General features: G+C 51.0%; 1 protein-coding gene across 12 annotated transcripts in view; it reads left to right on the plus strand.

Moving 5' to 3' along the window:
- The window catches only part of TNRC6C (trinucleotide repeat containing adaptor 6C), a 339,037-nt gene that overhangs the window by 222,882 nt on the left and 94,459 nt on the right, over positions 1 to 21,696 (plus strand). Inside the window, exon 1 of one of the 12 annotated variants that reach the window (XM_075441225.1) lies at positions 5,021 to 5,546. The exons of 9 other annotated variants lie outside the window; for them this stretch is intronic. The gene's annotated coding sequence lies outside the window, so the exon portion shown is untranslated. Of the gene's footprint in view, positions 1 to 5,020; positions 5,547 to 8,614; positions 8,636 to 15,564; positions 15,695 to 21,696 lie in introns of those variants that run through there. 2 more of the 12 variants (XM_075441227.1, XM_075441226.1) reach the window with 2 other exon arrangements.

The raw sequence follows: 21,696 nt of genomic DNA on the forward strand, positions 1-21,696 counted from the left end.
TGATGTCAAAGGCCTGTGCCAGAGATGGGGAGGCACTTGGGGCACCAGGTTTTCAGGAGTCAGATCTGCTTTGGGCCAGTGCCACAAAGAGGACATTTCACAGCTGGAGGCAACCACCGCGGTGCTGGGTGCAGGGGCATGGTCCCACCAAGCCCGCAAAAAGCAGTTATTCTTGTTGCATGAAACTGTGGGGAGAGAAACATAAGTAATTAAAATGAGTTTTTCCATAAAAAGAATGACCTGTAGGTTCATTTAAGCATTCACCCTAACGACGCAGTTGCTGGCAGGGTGACCAGGAGGGATGAGTTTGCATCCTTCAGAGAGAACGGACTCCATGCAAGTGTCTCGCACATCCATAACCCACCTGGAAACCTGGGGAAGAGCCCGTTGTGTCCTGGATGCTGCCCTCCCAGTGCAGCCATCTCTATAAAAAACCTTCCCTCTGAGCATCAGCTCGGACAAGACAGGGCCTTGGAGGTGTGGGAAGTCCTGCTCACCGTCGGAGACCAGGCTCTCCTTAAGGCATGAGGTTGAGTTTGTCATTAAAGCATGACAAGTGCTGGTGTCAGGCTTTGAGATTAATTTTGTGTGTACTTGTTGTTGCTTGGTAAGAAGTGTTAGGTGACTGTTTTGACCAACTTTTCTACTTGGTTGGATCATAGAAAAATAAGCAAGAGTTGTAAAGTCTACAGTGGAGGAATACCTTGCATGAAGACCTCTGCTTAGCTCAGCTTTGTCACTCTCGGCAAAGGTAACTCCGTATCTGTGTGGTTCCGCACACCCACGTCCACGCATTCGACGTGTCCAGCCCCCTGTGAGCATTTTGGTCACAGCCCTTTCCCCGAGACACGGGCTGATTGGGAAATTTCAGATTTACAAGGCAGTGGTGCAAGCGCAGGAATTCCTCCTCCTCTGCCAGCAACGAGCCGCTGGCATCAGGCGTCCCTTTTGCTTCCCTTCACACCAGATCACATCTGTTCTTACTCCTGCGCGGCAGAAAAAGACTACCTGAGCGCGGGGGCAAGGAGAGAGCGCACGGGCAGCAGCGGACGCCCGAAGCGATGGCTCCCGTGCCGGAGCAGCTCTGGAGAGCAAAGCTCCGGGAGAAGCCTGCGCCCCGCCGGGGTCCTGAGTCGGTGGCTCAGCTCAGGGCAAGGGGGCTGTGAGGGGACAGACGTGGTGCCAGCGGTCACCAGCCGCTGCAAAGCTCCAGCCCGCGGCGCCGGGGCTGCAAGCGCGCCCGGGATCCCTGCGGGTTCCAGGGAGCGCAGCCAGGGCAGCGGGGAGGGCGAAACCCCAGATGGACACCAAAGCAGGGGGAAAAAAAGCCGATTTTGTATTGGATAAAGCCCTGAATTTAATGGTGAAAGAGCTCAGGTAGGAAAGGAAGGGTTTACTAGAATGCGTTTGTACCCGTTACAGGCAGTATTTTAGAACATGGGTGCCAGACACAACGGGCTCTCTGTCTCTGCGCGGCTGAGGTTGCATCACGCTTTTTATGGTAATTTCGCCAGGACCAAGGAAACGTTTTAATACACCAACCACTTTCAGTTTTATTCCATTTTGACATTTCAGGGTCTCCAGCAACTCGGCATCCCTCTGCGGAGCCAGACGTTCTCGGAAATGTTTGTCCGTTCGAGGCGTGTTTTGAACTACAAATATTTGCACACTCACCACGCGCAATCCGGGGCCGCGTCGGACCAGGAGCGTTCCCGTGCGCGGTGGCCAGGCGGGGGGTTCGGCGGCGCGCAGCCTCCCGGCCGTACGCTGCCGCGGTGGGGATGCTCGCCCCACGCGCGGGCCAAAAGGGCACGCGGCGGCCTCTCTTCTGCCTCTTTGGGGTTACTGGCTTATCAGCAGAGCAAAATCTCTTTCGAAAGCAGCAGTGTGGCAACCTCCTGCTGCTCCGGGGCGGTCTTTGCGGGAAGGAGTCTGTAGGTGCTGACCTACATTTAAGTCAGCAGAGCAAGCAGGGCTGCGCTGGCTGCTCCCGCAGCCGCACGGGTGCTGCTCGCGGCGCTGCGCCAGCCAAGCAGCACAAACACGCGGGCGTTTTCGCCCCAGTCCAGGTCTGCCACCGCCGTCGTGTATGAAGTGGCTCCCGGTGAAAGGTGCCAGACTGACGTTAGAAACGTGGGGGGGGGAAAAAAAGCCTTGTTCTTAATAATTTTTTCTCCTTTCTTTGTGCTGGTGAAGTACAAGGGGACATTTAAATCTGATTTTTATAACATTTTGCATATATATAGATCATGGTCTGACCTGGAGAAGACACTTTGTTCCGACTACAGTGATCTGATATTTCACATTTTATTATTTTTTGTCTTCCACGTAGTATTTTTGTTGCATTCTGGCACAATATGGGCTCCCTCCAGTGGTCAAGGGGCTCGGGGCTCCCGCTGCCGCTGGCCCGGGCGCTGGGGCCGGCGGGGTGGCTTCGGCATCACGAATCCGAAGAGCAATCGCGCGGGGTCTGTGCTTTTCTCGTTTTCCACCATCTCCTGCTGCGCGTGTCGTCCCACTGGCAGCGGGGAACGCCCCGCTCCGTCACCCGCGTTCGGTTGGCGTGGGACGCCCCGCGCAGACACAGACGCAGGCTTTCCATTTCCTCGCGGCTCCCGAACCGTTCGCTGCCGAACGGGGAGAGGAAGCAGAGAACCAGAGAGGAGCTGCTGAAAGACCCAGAAACACGGAATTTTATCAAAAAAAATGACTCATTTTTGCATCCTGCCCTTCCCGTGGTGCTCCGAGGACAGATCCCGGCTTTCTCCTCCAACCTGCAGACAGCGACCGTGGTTACGGCGGGCGGTCACCGCGTCCCCGTTTCGCGCTGCCTGTCCGTCCCCGCTCCCTGGGGACGCAGCTCCTCGCGGTCCCCGGGCTCGCCGGCCGCCCGCTCGGTCCAGCACCGCCATCATTGCCTGGAGGCCCCTCGGCCGGCCCGGGCGGCCCCTCCGACGGCCCAGCGCTGGGCTGGCCTGACCCGCGGCACACACCTATAGTCCACATCTGTACGTACACCTATAGCTTGTGTCTGTATGCACACCTATAGCCTGTGTCTATACATACTCCTATAGCCCAGGTCTATACATACACCTATAGCCCAGGTCTGTATGTACATCTACAGCCTATGTCTATACACACACCTATAGCCTGTGTCTATACGTACCCCTATAGCCCATGTCTATACATACACCTATAGCCTGTGTCTATACGTACTCCTATAGCCCATGTCTATACGTACACCTATAGCCTGTGTCGGTATGCACACCTATAGCCTGTGTCTATACGTACTCCTATAGCCTGTGTCTATACGTACTCCTATAGCCCATGTCTATACGTACACCTATAGCCTGTGTCTGTATGCACACCTATAGCCTGTGTCTATACATACACCTATAGCCTGTGTCTATATGTACACCTACTGCCTATGTCTATACACACACCTATAGCCTATGTTTCTACATAAACCTATAGCTTGTGTGTATATGTACACCTAGCCCGTGTCTATACACTCACCTATGGCCCGTGTCTATATATACACCTACAGCCCGTGTCCACAGGCGTGTGTACGTCCGTGCATGCGGGTGCACCCACCCGGGCTACGCGCGGCCGTGCCTGCCTGTGCCGGGCACGCAGAGCCATGTCGGGGGGGGACACCCCGGCAGCACCCCCCCCCCCCCCCCCCCCCCGTCAGCCCGGGGCCCGGCGGCTCCTCGGGGTGCAGCGGGGCCGCCTCTCACCGCCCCCCCAGGGTTCTCTCAGCACGGGGCGTGTTTGCACGGGGGGGGGGCGAACGCACCGACCCCCTCTGCCCGTTTGCGGGGGGCGTGGGGTGCTCCCCTCCCCCCCTCCTGCCCCCCCCGCCGCGGGGGGCGCGCTGCCGTCGCGCGGGGGGGGGAGGGAGGGCGGCCGGCCTGGGGGCGGGGCCGGGTGCGCGCGGCCTCGCCGCTCTTTGGCTCCGGCCGCCGCGCTCATTTGCATGTGGCGGGGGCTCCCCTGTCACGTGGCCGCGCGCGGGCCGGAGGGGAGGGGGCAGACTTCCTGTTTGAGGTCAGCGCGGGGAGGGGGAGGGGGAGGAGGAGGGGGCGGGGCCGGGGAGCGCGCGGCGAAGCCTCCCCGCGGTCTCGCGCTGCCTGGCGGGGCTCTTGTCAGTTAGCAACAAAATGGCCGCGGCGGCAGCAGCTCTGCTCCCGAGCACGGCGGCGGCGGCGGCGTCCCTGGCGGTGGCGGCAGCGGCGGCGGCAGCGCGGCGGAGCGGGGGACCGGCCCGGCGGCACTGAGCCTGCCACCGCCTGCCTGCGAGCGGACCAGGCGAGAGCGAGCGGGACAGACGGAGAGAGGCGCTGCGGCCCCCCCCACCCCCCCATCCCAGCGTCCCCGGCTGAGCGACCGAGCGACCGACCCAGCCTGCCCGCAGCCCCCCGCGGAGACGCTGCCGCCTCGGCCCCCGGCCTCCCCCGCTCCCCGCCTCCCCCCGGGGGCACGGGCGCCCGGCTGCTGCCCCCACCCGGAGACCCCGCCGGAGCCCCCCCGCCTCCTGCCCGCCGACCCCCGTGCGAGCCAGCGGGGCGGACGGGCCGTTGGGCTGCCGCCTCCCCCCCCCCTCCGCCGTGAGAGACTTTGCTGGATCCTCCTCCTCGGGTCCCCTCCTCGGGTCCCCTCCTTCCCGCGAGAGCGGCCGCCGGACCCTCCCCCGCCGGATCGCGGCGCCGGGGGCCCGGCCGGAGAGAACGCGGAGCCTCCGCCCCGCCGCGACCTGCCCGCAGCCCCGGGTGAGACCCCGCGGCTCCCTGCCGGCTGCGGTTCCGTGCGGTGGGGTTTTTTTTTCCTCTTTTTTTTTTTTTTTTTTTTTAAAAAAAAAGGGGATCCATCTTAGAACTATTTTCCGGGTCCTCGTTTCTCTTTTTAATTTGCACTTTTTAAAAAGCCCTCAGATGCTCCTCCATGTGGACTGAGAACCCGTCAAGGCACACACACCAGAATCCATCCCGGTCGGCTCCAAATCCTGGCTTTCGTGGGTTTTGCTGCAACAGATAAAAGCAAACTTGTATTTAAGACACACTCGTGCGAAAAATTTAACTGGGGACTTTAAGGTGTTCTTCGTCTTGGTTTCTTGGTCTTGGTTTGTCTTTTTTTTTTTTTGCTTCACTGGAAATCAAAAGCTTGTTTTGGAACTGGACCTGCTTTTGCTGCACTTCTCCTCTGGGCTGGATAACACTGAAGCTCTTTGCTTTCCTACTTGGATGGTGTTTTCCCGTTGATCTGTTGGGTTTTTCTTCTGTGTGGCAGACTTTTTTTTTTTTTGAGGGGGGTAAACAAACGACAACAACAACAAAAACTTAATTTTTTGGCCGTGTGAGATTTTTTCGTATTCAGATTCGTGAAATTACGGGTACACTTACAAAAAAAAAAAAGAAAGGAAGCATTAAAATAAGAAAGGAACACGTCAGAAAGACCCCTACGCGGTAGACAAAATACTCACTTGTTTCCTTCAGCAAGACTGAACCGAAAGCTGCCAAAGAGCCCCGTAAAGAAAAGACTAAAAGGTAAGAAGGGGTGACGGCCTCTCTGAAGCTGGGCTTGCTGGAAGTCAGCAGTGGCAGAGACCTGCTGGGCCAGTGCATACCTCCTTTTCTCACAAATCGAAACCAGATTTATTATTATTATTATTTTTACTGGTTATTAGCAAAGCACGTAACGCCCCCAAACATTTCAAAATCCATTTATTTTTATCCGTTAGCTTTTCCTTCTTTAAACTTCAGGGAATGCTTTGGGGTTTTTTTACCTGGTAGCATTAACTCGGTGTCGTTGGATGTTCCCTTTCCTGGGTCAGCCGCCGGAGCCGCCCCCGCCGCCCCGCAGCTCCCACGCGTGACGGTCCCCGCTGGGAGCGGTGCCGAGCGTGGCAGACGCGGGGCGTGGGCAGGGGCTGCGGGGCGGGGGGGGGGTCAGGCTGCGGCTCTGCCCTGCGCCGCTGCTCTCTCTTACAAGTTCAGATCTCGGGATCCCCGTTTTTTCCCCCTCTCTCTCCCCCCCCGTAATGAGATTGTCGGGAGCTGCGGGAATTTTCTCCCGAGGACTGGGAGAGCTGCGTCTCCCGGGGGGGGGGCTCCGCTGAGACGCCTCGAAACACTGCAAGTTTATGAATTGTTGGAATCGTCTTTGTTTGTATCCCAAGTTTGTGTCAAAGGTTAAGCTTCTTAATACGTAATTAGTTGAAGGTCCAATTATGGGATTTATTGAACTCGGCGGGGCTTTCCCCCCCCCTTTCCATTAGAGTGCTGCGGGGCGGCTGGGTCCGCTGCTGGAGCGGAGCGGAGCGGGATGCTCGTTCCGGTCGCCCGACGGCCGCTGTGAAGCCGGGAGCGCTCTGGGGCGCGTCGGAGCCGGGGCCGTTGCGGGTTGGCCCTCTCGCGTGCGGTATCTGGTGAACGCACCCCGATTTACGCACGGAGGTGACTGGGCGTTAGACCGGTGAAGGTGATTGAAAACACAGCGGGCCCCGCTGCTGGCGGAGGCAGCGTTTAACGCGGGGGTGCTGCGGGGAGGACGATGCCGGAGCGGCCCCGCACCGCGTCCCCTCGGATGGCGGATCCCCGCCCGCCAGCGCTGCTCGCCGTGCGGAGGAGGCGGCGGAGGGGCAGGCGGAGCCGCTCCCCGGGAAGCGGCGGGGGCCTTGCGGGGCTGCGCCCCGCGCGCGGGGCCCTGCTGGTTCCAGGGCGGTGAAGCGGCGGCGTCAGGCGGGGGGGAGTCGCGGCCTCGGCCCGGGGCGGGTGCGTGGGGCTGGGGGGGCAGGGCCCGCGCGGGCCGCCGCGCTGCTTCCCGGCCTGGCACCGCCGGCCGCGCAGGCCGCGGGGCTGGGCCCGGTTCCCGGGGACGTGGTTAGCGGAGCGGCTGCCGGAGGGGACGGTGCTGGCGAGGTGGCGCCTGGCCTCGCTGCGTCCTTACCGCCCGTGAGAACGGGCCCCGTCTGCCGGGGAGGTGCCTGCGGGGCCCGGCCCCGGGCTCGGCGCGGAGGGTCCGGGCCCGGAGCGGGGCTTCCTGCGGGGCAGTGGTGCGTGCTAGCAGGGGCTGCGTTTTCGGCCGTGTTCTGTACGTTGGAATAAGCGTTTTGTTCGTAGTAATGAAAAATACCAGGGCAGATTAACCTCTTCATTTCGAGCTCCGATGGACTGCAGGGTGAAATACGTAGGGTTTGTTAATGCTGCTGTTCTCTGCCGGTGCGGACTCTCACACGCACAGATCCCGGTATCGGTACGCATCACACCGAGAGCTGGCCTGAGCCGCGTGCGCTGCGTGCGGTCGGTTTGCGTGTGCTGGTGCGCCTGGCGCAGCGCGGGGGGGGTTTGTAAGGAGGCTGTGGTGGAGGCAGGGCAAGGACTGGCGGGGGGCCTTGGCCCCTGCCCTCTCTGTGCGGGTGCTGAGCCCTGGCTCTGGCGCTGGGGTGCTGGGTCCCGACCCGGTGCCGAGAAGCATTTGGCGACTGGAAGGTTCACCCTCTTGAGCTGGCATCTTCGAGTCTTTCCAAGTCTTGCCTCTGATCACCTGTGAGTGGGGTGCGGGTTACCTCATCGCTGCTGCAAAGCTTGCTGGGATGAATGAGAAATCCACTGCTCTGGCTTCATTTCTTTTTTTTTTTTTTTTTTTTTTTCCCCGGGGTTTGTCTTTCTTGCTAAAATAACAAGCTATGCTTTTGATGACTTTTGCGATCTTTTGCTGATGTTTAAGGGAAGGAAAGTAATTTTATCCTTTTTTTGTTTGAAGGAGCTTTTTCAGTCTTGGAAAAATAGTAGGATGGAATTCCTTAATATGAGAAATAGCATAATTGGGCGTGAGGGTACTTTTAGCCCAACGACTCTTTGTTGAAGTTCTCAAAGCTCCCAAGTTCCACATGTTGCCTAGCTAGAGTAGCAATAAAACAGGGTGAAGTTAAAGGCTTTGTCAAGCAGAGGCTATAACCTCCTTGTGTCTTGAAGCAAACTGTTGCTGAATGGCAACCTTATAGAAAGTATAGCTTTAAATTTGCCTAGGCATAGAATCTCTTACTTTTCTGTTTTTCATTCAGAAAGGCCAGGAAGTTTTATTGGTGCGGTGGATTTACTGCCCGCTGTGAACTCCTAATGACCTGAGCGTTTGCGGTCCCTTCGGATGCTGCGTGTGATGTAGACCCCTCTTCTCCCGTGCGTGAGGTTCGTTGCTGGAAGCCCGACAGCAGCGTTTGGTTTTGGTTTTAGCTGTTGGGCCTTCCCCGTGCCCGGTGCCTGTGGGAGCGGTGACGCGCTGGCTTGGCTCAGCAGCTGGCCCTGCCGCCGTCACCCCGCGCACCGCCGTCACCCCGCGCACCGCCGTCACCCCGCGCACCGCCGTCACCCCGCGCACCGCCGTCACCCCGCGCACCGCCAGCGTGGTCGCCTGGCCCCTGCCCAACGCCAGCTGGAGCAGCAGGGCCGGAGCCCTCCTCCGCTCGCCCGAGAGCGGCTTGCTGCTTGCTGTTGGGAGGAACTGCTGGATAGCATCGACTGCGAGAACTGCAGATCTGAAAATGAAAATGGCCAGACCTTTCCCAAGTAAACAGAATAGTCTCTGATTATTCCTGTCGTCTCAGCGCCTGTCACTGTGCTGCTTCGCTTTGAAGGTAGAGCAGCTTAAATGTAGAGTGCATATTGCTGCTTTTTCAGAAAAATCAGTGCTTTACTTAAGACTTTGAACAGGAGAATTGATGAAAAATGTATCATCTTTGGTTACAGTAGAGATGTACAACACAAAAGTGCTATTGTTGTAATCGTTTAAAATTCAGATTACAAGATAACGGTAATACCATTAGGTTTCCCTTTGGCCTGGAAGCTGCAGGTAGGATCCCTTAGTATTAAAGATGAATGATAAGGAAACCTCTTAAATGCCTGTGACGCTGCAGTCTAGCCAATTTAGGATCAGCTGATGCCTTCTAGTGATAATGGCTTGAGGTTTTCAGCTGTGCTATGAAGATATCAGCCAGGGCAAATAGTATTCAGAAGAGAAGTATACTTTATTGAATGGGGAGATGGTCTAGAAGTGACAGTAAATTGCATTACTAAATGATCTATGCGCTCTGCAGAGTCTCTTCACTGGTGAATGCTAGTGGTAAAATGAGAGATGGTGATTCTTAATGTATGAAAGCAGAGGAATCAAAGTATTATTTGATCTTCCTTTAGGAATCCGTGCTATTTATGAAAATTGTCTACCAAAGCACAGCTTAGTTTTACATCTTAATTACCAGATATAGATGTACTTATGCTTATTTTATCATGATTAACTTCACTGTGGATTCCTATACACGGTTATAATGGTGTTTTCTGCAACTTTCTTTTTGCAGCTTCCTGCGTTGGCTTGAATACGTTTTAAAATTCCATGCACAAAATAAAAATGTCTGAATTTGGTCATAGTCACAAAAACTGTCTGTTCTCTCACAGTGTAGTTACAGTGCTCATTAGGGTTGTATCAACAAATACATTGCTTGCAGAAAATGCATCAGGACTTTAAAATATGCAGCTGATTCTTTTGTCTTTAAGTGTAGCATCTCTTTCTCTCTCTTCATCCCAATGAAAAGGCTTCTTTCACCGAAGACATCTGTAAAATAACTAGCTGCTCTTGGGTCTCATGGTTCAGGGTACCAAGCATCAAAATCTGGGTTAGTTTTGGTCTCAGCCCTGGGTGTGAATCAGCACTGTAATTTTTCAGTGTTGAGGTCTTGAATGTAGTTGTAATTTAAGCTCATAAAATATTAGAAGCTTTGACGGTAGTGAAGTCTGCTTTCTGGAGCTCTTCCCTGTGGGTTTACAGCCAAGGATGGCTTGAGAGTGAGAACAGTTATCTGTGCTGCAGCAGTGATGTTTCATGGCTGGGTGCCCAGATTGTCTAGCTTTGCACACAGCTTTATGGTTTGCCTTTGAGGGCTGTGGAGGTGGAAGTCGTTTGTAATAAACAGCTATCTGCAGCTTGCTTTTTCTCTGTTTTGAAATGTACATCCATTTAAAAAACTGCAAACTAGATTCACATTTACTTAGATTTCAATCAGGAAATTCTCTTTTAGAAGCTCGCTTACGAGAAATGTTAACAATTGCTTATTGCTTTGTATTAAAATCAGCTAATATTTATCCCATGGCTGTTTGGGTTTTTTAGCAGTAAGCTCTGAATTGCTGGAGAATGAGTTTTTGGGGTTTTTTTTTTTATTATTTTGGAGAAAAATTGACTTGTCAATCGATTGGCATGCTTTGTGATAATAAAGCCCCAGAGAAAAATATGTTTATAGGTCTCAGAATAGTTATCATGCAACTACCAGCTATAGGCTCATTTAGGAATACATAACACCACCACCCCCTCCACCAAAGGAAAAAAAAACCGCCACCACCCACCCTGGGCTGTGAAGTGTTTAGTGTCTGCCCGTGGGCATTTTCCTGAGGCAGATCTTTTTTTTTTTTCCATTCCTTTTTTTCCCTAGCTTCTTGCTAATGGGGTCTGTGCCTGTTTTCCCATGGTGACCTTCTGAAGGGATACTGGGGGGTGCCTTGGTTGTGAACTTGGTCAAGAACAATCTCCTGGAATGGCTTATCTGGTTTTTCTTCGCTGTGCGGTTTTCCTTCCTCTTCCTTTTCTCCCTTCCTGTGTTCTATCTGTGTGTTGTCTGCTTGAAGTTTACGATTTTCTCTCTAGTGCTGCATTTGCGAGACTTCCCGATGGGAAGTGGGAGAGCTTTTTGTTTTGTTTGAGGGATACAGAGCACTCGGTGGCTTGGATGCCATTCTGGGTGGTCGGTACGTACACGTATCGATCGTTAGGTCAAACTGGCTTCTGCCAAGGCTATTTTAAGCTCAGCCGGATATCTGTGTTGTGTCAGCTTACTCTGGTGTCAGACTCTCAGGTCTTCTGGGTCTTCAGAATTCCAAAATGTTTTCATGGCTGATGCTAATGTCATTAGTGCTGACAGTGGAGAAGCTTGTTTTTAAACAGTCGCTGGTTACTGGTAAACAAAGAGTATCATCCCACCGCTTTAACACAAACCCTTCTAGAAAAAAGCAGCAGTTCAGGGAGAATGGAAGAAAAAAACCTCTGCACTGTGCAGATGCATGATGTGCTGACTGCTGTTTTACTGTATTTTCTCACAAGGTCATGAGCAGAAGACCACAGAAGGTGGTCTGCGCGTTGCTGGGGATGTTTTTGCTTGAACTCGGTGTATGTTCGCAACAGCCTTGAAGATGCTAGTTCATAGGAAACGTGAAGTTGAAAGCTTTACTAGCCCTGCAAGCATAGCCTAATGGAGTGTATGTAAATCAAGTACGACTCTTTACACAGTGTATTACCAAAGCCAGTCTAAAGTAGGATTCCTCGTTATCCCTCTGCTAACATCGTTCTTCTCAACTTCCCTCTTCTCAATGTGTTTAATCAATTACACAAATGTACTTAACATAGGAGAATTGCTTCCAATGTTTCTGTTGTCTGGGTTTTTTTCCACATTTTTGAAGTGAACGCTCCGCTTGCAAGTTTGTCCTCTTATTCCCTGGCTGTGTAACAAAAGCTGTTGTGTCTCTGCAAATTGAATCACTCGCGTCCCTCTGTGGTGTCGTGGCTGTAATGCGGTAAGCGCACGGTGTTGTACCACATCCTTGTTTTGTGACGCTGCAAAAGGTTGCTGTTAGTCAGAAATGTCCTGTTGGCAGGAGAGTGCTAATCACGTCAGTTCATAACATACCTCTTCATTTTTCCTGCTTATGAAACTAGTTGGTTTCTCTTCGCATAATGTTAGCTGATGTAAGCTATAGAGTGGTATACATTTATCTTTTGAAGCCTTTTAAAAATAAGTTAATATGGAAAATTCCACATTTTCTATATGGAAGGAGAAAAGCCTGGTAGTAGTAATCTAAATGCTGTTTTAATATTTTCTAGTATGATCATCATAAAATGTAGCTGTCTGATGCAGGTGTGGACTAAATTTGATCTGTCACAGTGATAGAATTGCTGCTATTGAGGACGAGAGTCTCTGTAGAAATAGCTGTTTCAGGTGGGAGATGTTGTTATATGGGACTTCCTGGAGCTTGGTGAACATGTGGCTTTAACTATTTCTATTCTTCTAGTCAAATTTCTAGGTCTTCAGTTTTGAAAAGAATGATCCAAATTACGCAAGTCTCATTAGGCACCAACAGTACGTTACCTAGTGATGTCAGTCTGTACACTGTGCTGCCACCCTTACACGTAATAATGGAATAAAGCAATGGTTGTGTTGTTGGATGGATGCTTACATAATGATTTGCTTTAAAAAAGATCCTCAACTGGAATTTTTTCTTGCATTTGTGAAGTTAAATGTTCTGCACAAATTTCTAGGTGAAATATTACAGTGACAACACCACCCCACAATTTGAAACAAATAACCCAGACTGATGGTTATCATTTATTTTAAGATGACTTTATCATCTATCTGGATGATTTTGCAACACCCTGATAGTCCAACTGCACTGAATTTGTGATTTCCCCCCAGTCCCTCTGTCAACATCCAGACAAGCAAGAGCTGATCTTCCTGGAATTCTGTCTGCATCTACTGATCAGATAACATACTTGGAGACGTTTTGGATATATTTCTGAGAACATTTGCTCTCCTGGGTGTTCTGTGGACTAGCTGAAGACATACAAGAGTTATTACTACGATCATAATTGACCATAAATTGATTTCCAAAGTGGTATTTACTGCAACTGGTTTTCGTGTCCCGAAAGATCCGTTGTGGCCACTTCTTTTCCCCGTCTCTCCTTCCACCCTGTCTCTCTTCCCCCCATGGAGACACTGTTCATTTGCAAAGTTGAAAAATGGGTGATGACCCGTTCTGATGGTGGCTCTGATACTCTAGCTTGTTATTGAACAGGAGTAGGAATCCAGATGCTTTTACTATGGAAAGTGAAGTGCAAGAGAACTTTGAAACTTGATGAATTTAATGGAAATTAGCATTACCTTTTTGGCAGTACAGAGTTAGTGTTTTAAACTCTGGTAGATTTGTGGAGGGTGTCCTGCTTTTGGTTAAACTATGACAGAGGGAAAGGTGCCAGCTTGAACCTTTCTGTGTGCTTAATTTTGGATGATAGGATAAGTCTTTTTCTGAATTTTGTGGATTCGGTTTCCAGCCTAAGGATAGATAGGTGCAGAGTAATGCAAGAGTTTCTTAGCTCACTAGAGTTACCTTGCTATATTAGTTTTCAAAGCAGCATTGCAACTGAAGGTGCAGTGGATCAAAACCTAAATTGCTTCAAATTGTGTTGTCTTTAAGTTGAATGAAACTATCATGGGAAGCAGCATTTTGATTTTTGTAGTTAAACACTAAGGATGGATAAAAAGTGCACAAAACAATTAAGTAGATTTTCTTCATTTGTGTTTATACTTTCACATATTTGCAGTGCACAGTTTTTTAGTACAGTTTATTAGTCTGTACTATGTTTTGTCTTCCTTGACTCGGATCAAATTTGGTGTTAACCTCCTGCGGAGAATTCCAGGACCCCTGACATTTTATTGTGACTCTTGATTAGCTCACCAGGGTTCCTGCTAAGAATTCTGCTTTCATTCATGTGATAGATTGAATTCCCTATTCACAGTGCCTTTAAATAGAATGGTATTTGGAAAACTTGAAGACAACAACTTGAATGTTCAATGAGCTCACTCAGCAAATTTAAAAGTGCAGAAGGAGGAAATTACACGTTTATGTATTCTGAAATCTTTTAAAAGAATTAACATTTTACAAAAACAAAAGTCTCCATCTCCATATTGCCTTTAAATTTATTTCCCTTCTGGTTTCTACAACAAGGAGGTCTATTGACATCTGTTTTCCCTTTTTAATGTTACCTTGCTCGTTACACCAGGAGCTGTGCATTCCCTGAACTTATCTCCGTATCTGAGGACAAGTGTCATAAGGTGCTCTGCGCCCATAGGGTGGAACTTAGCTTTCCAAGGCAGCGTGTGTGCAGTGTGGAGAGCATCTTGTTGTTTACACCCAGTAGGTACAGCTTATGTGTGCCTCGTAGGTACCTTATGCCACTCACCCGTGTGTCCCCTTGCTGTTGCTGGTGATGCTGGCAGGGCTTGTGCTGCCGAGTGCCGTTCTGAGCTCTGCAGCATAAGGGACGGTGTCATTTTTTTTTTCCTCTGGCTCGTGAGGCACATCGTCCCTGTGAGGCCGCTGTCCTTTTACTCCCCGATCGGGGTCTCTCTCCGTGAGCCTCCCGGAGTCGGGGCCGCAGCAGTGTCCTGCACCTCCCTGCTGCTCATGCGTTCTGAGGTGGCAGCTGTATCTGGAGATCGCGGTGGTGGGACGGCAGAGGCCCGTTCCCTCTGTCGGATGCCATCTTCCTAGAGGCTGGCTTCTGCCACACACCTGGGAAACAGTTTTAATATCACGGGGAAGCCCAGGCTGGAAGGAGCTCAGCTCAGGTGGGCAGGTCTGTGTTTAACTCGAGTGGCACGTGCGTGCCTGGGAACATGTCTGCTGCCCACTCCGTCGCTGGTACGCGGTGCTGTTGTTCTTAGACTTGCCTGGTACGAGTTCGCTGCCTGGGGGTAGGAGCGAGGGAAGTGCACGTGCGTTTTCCTGCTGTGCCTGTGGCAGGAACTCTGCCTAAAGGAGAGGTGTTGCTTCCAGACCTCACCTTCCTGGGCCTCCTCAGTCGTGCTGGAGCCGCTCAGGACTGTGGCTGTAGACGTGTGTGGCTGTGGCTGCCGTAAGCTGGGTGTCTTTTGTTGAGGATGTGTTTGCCACCCCTTTTCCCCAGAAGAACCACGAGCAGCATCATACGTGTCTTCAGCATAAACCCTGCGGGCTGCTTTCCGATTCTGTAGGTTGTGTCGTCTACCTTGGCCTGTGTGAGAGTGCCAGCCTGGTCTTCAGCTCCTCCAAGCAGCCAGCTGAATGTGCTTTCACCTGCTGACAACGAAGTGATTGCGCTCGGGAATAGTGGGGTGCTGGCAAGGGGCTGTGATGGAAGGGGGGAGAGGAGGACGAGGGGTGCTGGAAATCCCCACGGGCCAAGTGGTACATCGTTTCAGTTATGCAGCTTGCTTTTCATTTTCTTTTAACGAAGCGGCATGAAGGTTTAGCTGTGCTGGCTGGAAGGGTGCGAGGCTGTGCTGCACGGAAGGAGCGTTCCTACCGGGCTGTCCCGCAGCGCGCGTTGTCCCTCCTGACCCCGGTGCTGCCGGCCCGGTGACGCGCTGACCGGCCGCTCCAGCCTCCCTCCGTGGAGGTCACCTCTCGCGGGGAGCCCCGGGGCTGTGGTGCCTGGAAAAACATCCTGTGGAGCTGTTCCTCCTGTTCCTGTTTCCTGGCCTCCTGCTCTGCAGAGTCCCTCTGCAGCTGCCCCAGGAGGCAGGGCTCCTCTGGCCTGTTCTTCAGCTTCAGCTGAGTAATTTGAGCCAGAAGCTTGTCCATAGGTTGCCTCTGCTTCTGGGTCGGTTAATTGGTGGTATTTAGTTGAAGGATTTGTCGGTGTGGGGCTTTGCCTCTGTTGGCACAGGGCTCTTGTCCTCTGAAGTATTCACAGAAACCAAAATAGCAAACATAATATCTGCAGAGAGACAAGCATGCTGCGCTCTTGCTGAGCTGCTGGATTTGAAAGCTGTTTTCCTTTGTGGATTCTGTCCCAGAAAGACTGGGGAAGAGCTCTGGACCAGATGCTGTGTCAGGTGCTGGTACGTATCGGCAGGCCCGGGAGGGAGACAGTGCTGTGAGAGTGCTGTTCACGGCGCGTAGCTGCGTTTTCCAAGAGAGGAGTCTGTCCATGTTTGCTGGGGGAGGAGAGATGTTGTTCATACCATGTTTCTTGCTGTTTGTAGCCTGCTTCAAGTGGTGAACGTAATGCAAGCCTTTTGGGGGTTGGTTTGTTTCTTTGAGTTGGTTTTTTTTTTCTTAACAGGCTGAGGGAGCAATTTCTGGTATGGTGTGTGCGGGAAGCATCTGTAAGAGTGTGCTTTTGTGTGCAGTGCTCTAGCCCATGCCTGGATTTCCTAGAATCATTGAATGGTCGGGGTTGGCAGGGCCCTCTGTGGGTCACCCAGCCCAACCCCCTGCCCAAGCAGGGTCACCCACAGCAGGCTGCACAGCACCGCGGCCAGGCGGGGCTGGAATATCTCCAGAGAAGGAGACTCCACAGCCTCCCTGGGCAGCCTGGGCCAGGGCTTCGTCACCCTCAGAGGGAAGAAGTTCTTCCTCGGGTTCAGCTGGAGCTTCCTCGGCTTCAGTTTGTGCCCATTGCCCCTTGTCCTGTTGCTGGGCACCACTGGAAAGAGTCTGGCCCCGTCCTCCTGACCCCCACCCTGCAGATATTTAGAGGCATTTCTAAGGTCCCCTCGCAGCCTTCTCTTCTCCAGGCTGAACAAGCCCAGCTCCCTCAGCCTCTCCTCATAGGAGAGATGCTCCAGTCCCCTCCTCATCCTTGTAGCCCTCCGCTGGACTCTGTCCAGTAGCTCCTCGTCTTTCTTGAACTGGGGAGCCCAGCACCAGAGTGGACCTTGTGTATACGTTGATAGACATACCTGTGTGGCAGCAGCGTCGTGCGCTGTGGCATCATCTGCACTGGAGCGTTCATTGGGACTGGGAGTTTCACGTTTATGCAAAGATTCTGATTGTCCTCACGTGCTGTGCTTTGACATCATGGAGTGGCCTTGGGAGTGCAACAGCTGGATTCCTTCTAATAAACAAAACTTCACTGGATGATGTGCTGCAGGGGTGCAGTTAATGCTTTCTTGCCGCAAGTGAGCGTTCGGTACGTGGGAGCAGCCTGGAGCTAGTCTCAAGCAGAAGTCCCCTGAAACGGGGATGGTGGGGCTGTCAGGTCCTCAGCACCGGCGCTTTTGCCCTGCAAATGCACTCCCGTTGGTCCGCACTACTTAGTGATGAAGATGTAACATACGTCTCCTGGAACAGTCCCGCTGGTGCTGCAGTACTCTCATTAGCACGCCATGGCTCCGGTGACAGTCCAGGAGAAACCCAGGAACCCCAAACCCCGGGAACATTCACTGGCACTTGGGGCGGTGCTTGAACATTGACTCGTCAAGCTTCTTGCCACTTACAGTGTGTCTGCATGATTTGTATGTAAAGGCTTTTTCTTCTCTGGGATATTTCCCCACTTCTAGTGACTGGTAATCAACTAGTAAACTAGTAGAAGCTAAAACTCGGCAGGTCAGTGTGCTTTTTAAAAATATCTCGAATTGAACGGTAGTAACTATCTAGTCTGCTTTGGCTTTGTTCTAATCCTATTTACTTCAGTGGTTGTTTACCATACGTGTACATAAAGTAGGGTTGCAGTAAGTTAACACTGGGTGGATTGAAAACTTCCAGTGAGAGCCTAGGTCCTGCAGTAAATAGCAGTCGGCAGGACCTCGGGGAGAGTGCCAGTATTTTATTGCACTTTGGCCGATAATCTGAACCAGCGTGTTGTGAACGCCCTGAGCGACTGCTGGGGATGCAGCCTGGCCACCGGGTGTGCAGCACGGGGGATCGTGGAGTTTCTGTTTCACCAACTGTAAGAGCAGGATTATTAATTTAGTCGCTTGGGCAACTTAAAATCTCCCTGTGGTTTCAGTAAGATGTTTTAGTTGAATACGTTGCTTTTCACACTCCGTTCTCAACTAGTGCTGTAGTGTTCTTGGGTGTCTTTAAATGGCAGCTACATTCTGCTCCCGCACACGTTTCAGTTCTAAACGGTGCACGTCTTGCACCATCGTCGAGCATGCTGTGATTTAAAGAAAGCCTAGAAGGGAGTACATAGGGATCAAGTCTAATCCCTCAAAATTCCAGGCCGCAGTGGAGAAGGGTCCGCAGAGCATCGTAGACCTGAAGATAGCTACCAGTACTGTGTAACAAATCAAATAAATAAAAGCACACAAAGAATACTTGGAGCCAAAACTATATTGTGCAGTAAGGGAAACCTCAAGGGCGGTACCAGTGCTCTGTTTCTGTGCAGGAACTTTGGTGGAACTTGTAAGGGACTTCAGAAATCGGACTACTGTCCCTGTGAGGAGATCAGTTTTGTATTCTATGCTTCACGGTAAGTTGACCAGATCCTGGGAGCATCAATGTAGCAGGTCCACGGTTGTTAGCAGCATCAGCATGTGTTGATGTTTCAGAGGAGGGGAGGAATCCCCTGTCAAGGCAAATAATGTATGAAGGAGTGACAAGTGCCGGACAGGCACATAATTTGACAGCGAGGAGCCCCAAAGCATGGGATTAATAAATTATAAATTGAGGTCAAACAAAACCACTGAAGCTTAATTTATGACTCCCTGTAGGAGCAAATTTTGCACCCAAACTTTTAAATTACTGGGTTTATTTTCAAGCTGCTTGATCACACCTGTACATGTAAGTTGTCCATAAACTTAGCTTGTCCACAGTGGTGTGGCTGAGGGCTTTTCCCCCGTTAATCCCCTTGGCAGGATGCTGTAGGACTTGACTTTGTAAATGGGCAGAGGCCTCCTGTTTCCAGTCTGATTGTCTTGGTGGCCAGGAGTTGGTGTGGCCTTGTATCAGTGTTCGTTCTTAATGACAGCAAGCCTTCCTTTCTTTCGGTGTTTTTCCTCTTCTCTCCCCCAAAATGTATATTTGTAAAGATTTGGTGTGTCTTTTAATGTTGGTTTGCCTTTTTTTTAATGCTACAGTGTGAGCGATTTTTCTGTATGCCTAATCCAAATCTCCTCTCTTGCAATTTAAATTCAGTGCTACTTACCACAGCTAAAGTAGAAAGATTTTAATCTATTCTTCTCTGCCGTGTCTTCAAGGCCTGTTTGAATACAGGGGCTGCCATCCCTTTAGTTAAGGTGAATCCGAGTCTGAAGGTTTTTCCAAGGGCTGTGCTTTTTTGATCTCTGACCCTTCTTGTGGCTGTTTCTGGACTCCCTGCAGCTGAGCTGTCTCTCTGTTGCCGTGCACGGTCCCAAACTGGACACAGGGCAGCGGCTGATGGGTTTCTGACCGCTGGTGACATTGTTGCTTTGCCTTTGGATTGAGCTCCCCTGTAACACTGGGGTTTTTTCCTCCCTAGAACTGGTGTTTAGCCAGTCCTTCCCTGTGCTCTGTTGGTATATATGATTATTATTGCCAAGCATGGTTTCCCGCACTCTGTCTCACTGAATTGCGCTCTACTTTTTTTTTACATCTGGAGTTCATCCGGTTGTTCCGAATATTGATCATCCGTAATTGTTTTGCAGCCCCATGACTTGACATATTCTGGAAACTTAGTAAATGTACACATTTTTCTAGCAGCAAAGTGGTTAGTAAAAATTTTGCTGCTGGACATGTGGCGTACTGCGACAAAAATGCATTGGTTCTCTGCCGTGTTGGGAAGGGAAGTTACTTGTTTTGTGCGTATTTGATTGTAATTTCATTTAGCTTATGTTCCCTGCCTTGTTCTTAGGGGAAAAAAAAAAAGCAGCCATGTTCTTATTAACAAAGGTTTGCATGTTGTTTGAGAAGTCAATAAATTACTTCTGTTGCCTTCCTTTCATTCCCATCAAAAATACCTGCAACTATGCCGTAGGAAGAAAAACAGGCTTTTTTTCCTCCCCTACACATTTCTTGTTAGCTGTTACTGATGTTTTTATCCCTTCCTCTTTGAAGTTCCGTGCACAGTCTTTGCCATTTGGTAGTCTCCTGGAGTGCCATCCCTCTTCTGCTGGTTGTTCAAGGTAATCTGTAATGACTCAGACACAGTTGTTTTGGTGGTAACTTACACCAGGCCCAGCCAGAGGAGAACCATCCGATTTCTCTAGGGACTTCCTAAGCTGTTCCTACTTCTGCTGGCCTAATTTCCGATTTGGAGTGGTAGCAAAATGTTTGGTTCCATCTCCCTTTTTTTCCCCTGCCAGTTTGTGGAAGTTTTCCTCAGCAGCTGGATGATGCCTTCTTCCCCCGTTTGGGGAAAAGGCACTTCACAAACACCTCTTGAGATTCTCTCCTGGCGCTGGGTTCGCCAGCCCGTTTGGGCGAGGAAGCCGGGCCGAAGCGTGGCAGGGGTGGTGGCAGAGCTGCTGGGGCAGGAGCAGCGTGGTGCTGGCTCTTCGCTGGCCCTGCCGCCAGCTGGGAGCAGAGGCTCAGCCCCGCGCAATCCCTCTGCGGAGCTGTCGTCATCCGCGGGCTCCGCACCCGCGCGGGTGGCTGGTGGCCATCTGTTCCCGGCTGACCTCCTTGGTGAGGGCTCGCGCAGAAAGCAAAGTGCTGTCACTTCAGCCCTCCCAGGGTCCCCCTTTCCCACGGAGTATCAGAACTAAGGTTTCCTCTTATTGATGAAGCGCTTAAAGGTTGTTTTGTTGTTGGTTTTTATATGCACAATGCTAATTGATTGTTGGCCTTCCTCATTTTTGTCCGAATGTTTGTGCTGTGTTTCTAATACTCGTTTATTTGACCTAATTTTGTCTGCTGCTTTCTTTTTTGAGGTGATTTGAAAGCTCGTAATTAATGACTGGCTTGACTCTTCTTGATTAATGACTGAGCTTAGATCTCAAGGGAAAAAGGCCGGCACTTTTAAAGTCACACCAGCTCCTTGCCTTCACCAGTGTTTACTCTAGAAAGGTCACAGAGAGCTGGGCTGGATGAGGGTGAAGCAGGAAACAAAACGAGCAATAGGCAGGTGTGGAGTTTTAGTGTATCCATTCTAGCAGTCGTGAAATCAAGGACTGCTAACGATACGGTGGCCTCTTGCTTTACGTAGTATTCCTCCTGTACGTTAGGATATCCGCGCTCTTGTTTAGGATCGTGGTGATTTCCAAGAAACAGCGCCTGGCTCTTCCTGTGTGACAGTATTTTTCAGTTGGCCAGGATTAATTGAAGGCTGCCTTTCCAGGATTTACTACTGTTTATTTTACTATTTTTTTCATTCCATTTCATTGCCCCCCTTCAAGCTGCTTTCTGCTGCCTTGATGATCTCAGCCCCTTCTTTCTTACCGTTTGGAATCAGCATGCTCAGCGTGCTGTGGTAGCCTGTGTTTAGGTGATTATTTATTTGTCAGTTCCTTACAATTCTCGTGCAGAGGATTTTTGGGTTTAGTTTGGTTTTGGTTCCCTCTCATCATCTTTGTTAGGAAAAAATGTGTGTGCAGAATTTCATGGTGCTCTGTTGTGTGGTGGGGAGAGCCACAACCAGAGGAATAGTTAAGCAAATTGTATGCGATTTGTAGGATTTCTGTCATAACAGCAACTTTCACAACCTTCAAGGGAGGTTTTTCCAGTGTAAAGTAGGAAGTGAATTTAAAGTACGAGAGTATTCCAGAATTACGGTGTGGGAGCTGTTCTCGCATTGGGCTAAACCAGGTGAAGACCTCCACAGACCGAGATGAAGAACGCTGTTCTGAAGAGGCATTCCAGGCAGTTCTCCTATGTAAATAAATAGACCTTCAACGTCTTAAATATATGCAACCAAAATTCATGAGGCTGCTGGGTTTGGAGTACGTTTAGTCCTCAGCCTTTGCAGGAGTTTCTGAGCAGTAAAAGACTGTATGGCGAGAACCTCGTATGTAATAACACAGATAGACTCGAAGTTTGTTGAAGAACACAATATTCTCGAAAGGCATATATCCTGTTAGAATGTCATATCAGAGCTAATTCAAAATGCGAGCTGCGGCTTCAGATGTGAAAGCAATCCAGTGTCTGATACCAACTAAAAAACTGAAGTTCTCAGTGTAAAAAATAAAATCAGCCTAGA

Source organism: Opisthocomus hoazin, chromosome 21 (genome assembly GCF_030867145.1).
Source record: "Opisthocomus hoazin isolate bOpiHoa1 chromosome 21, bOpiHoa1.hap1, whole genome shotgun sequence".
Taxonomy (NCBI): domain Eukaryota; kingdom Metazoa; phylum Chordata; class Aves; order Opisthocomiformes; family Opisthocomidae; genus Opisthocomus; species Opisthocomus hoazin.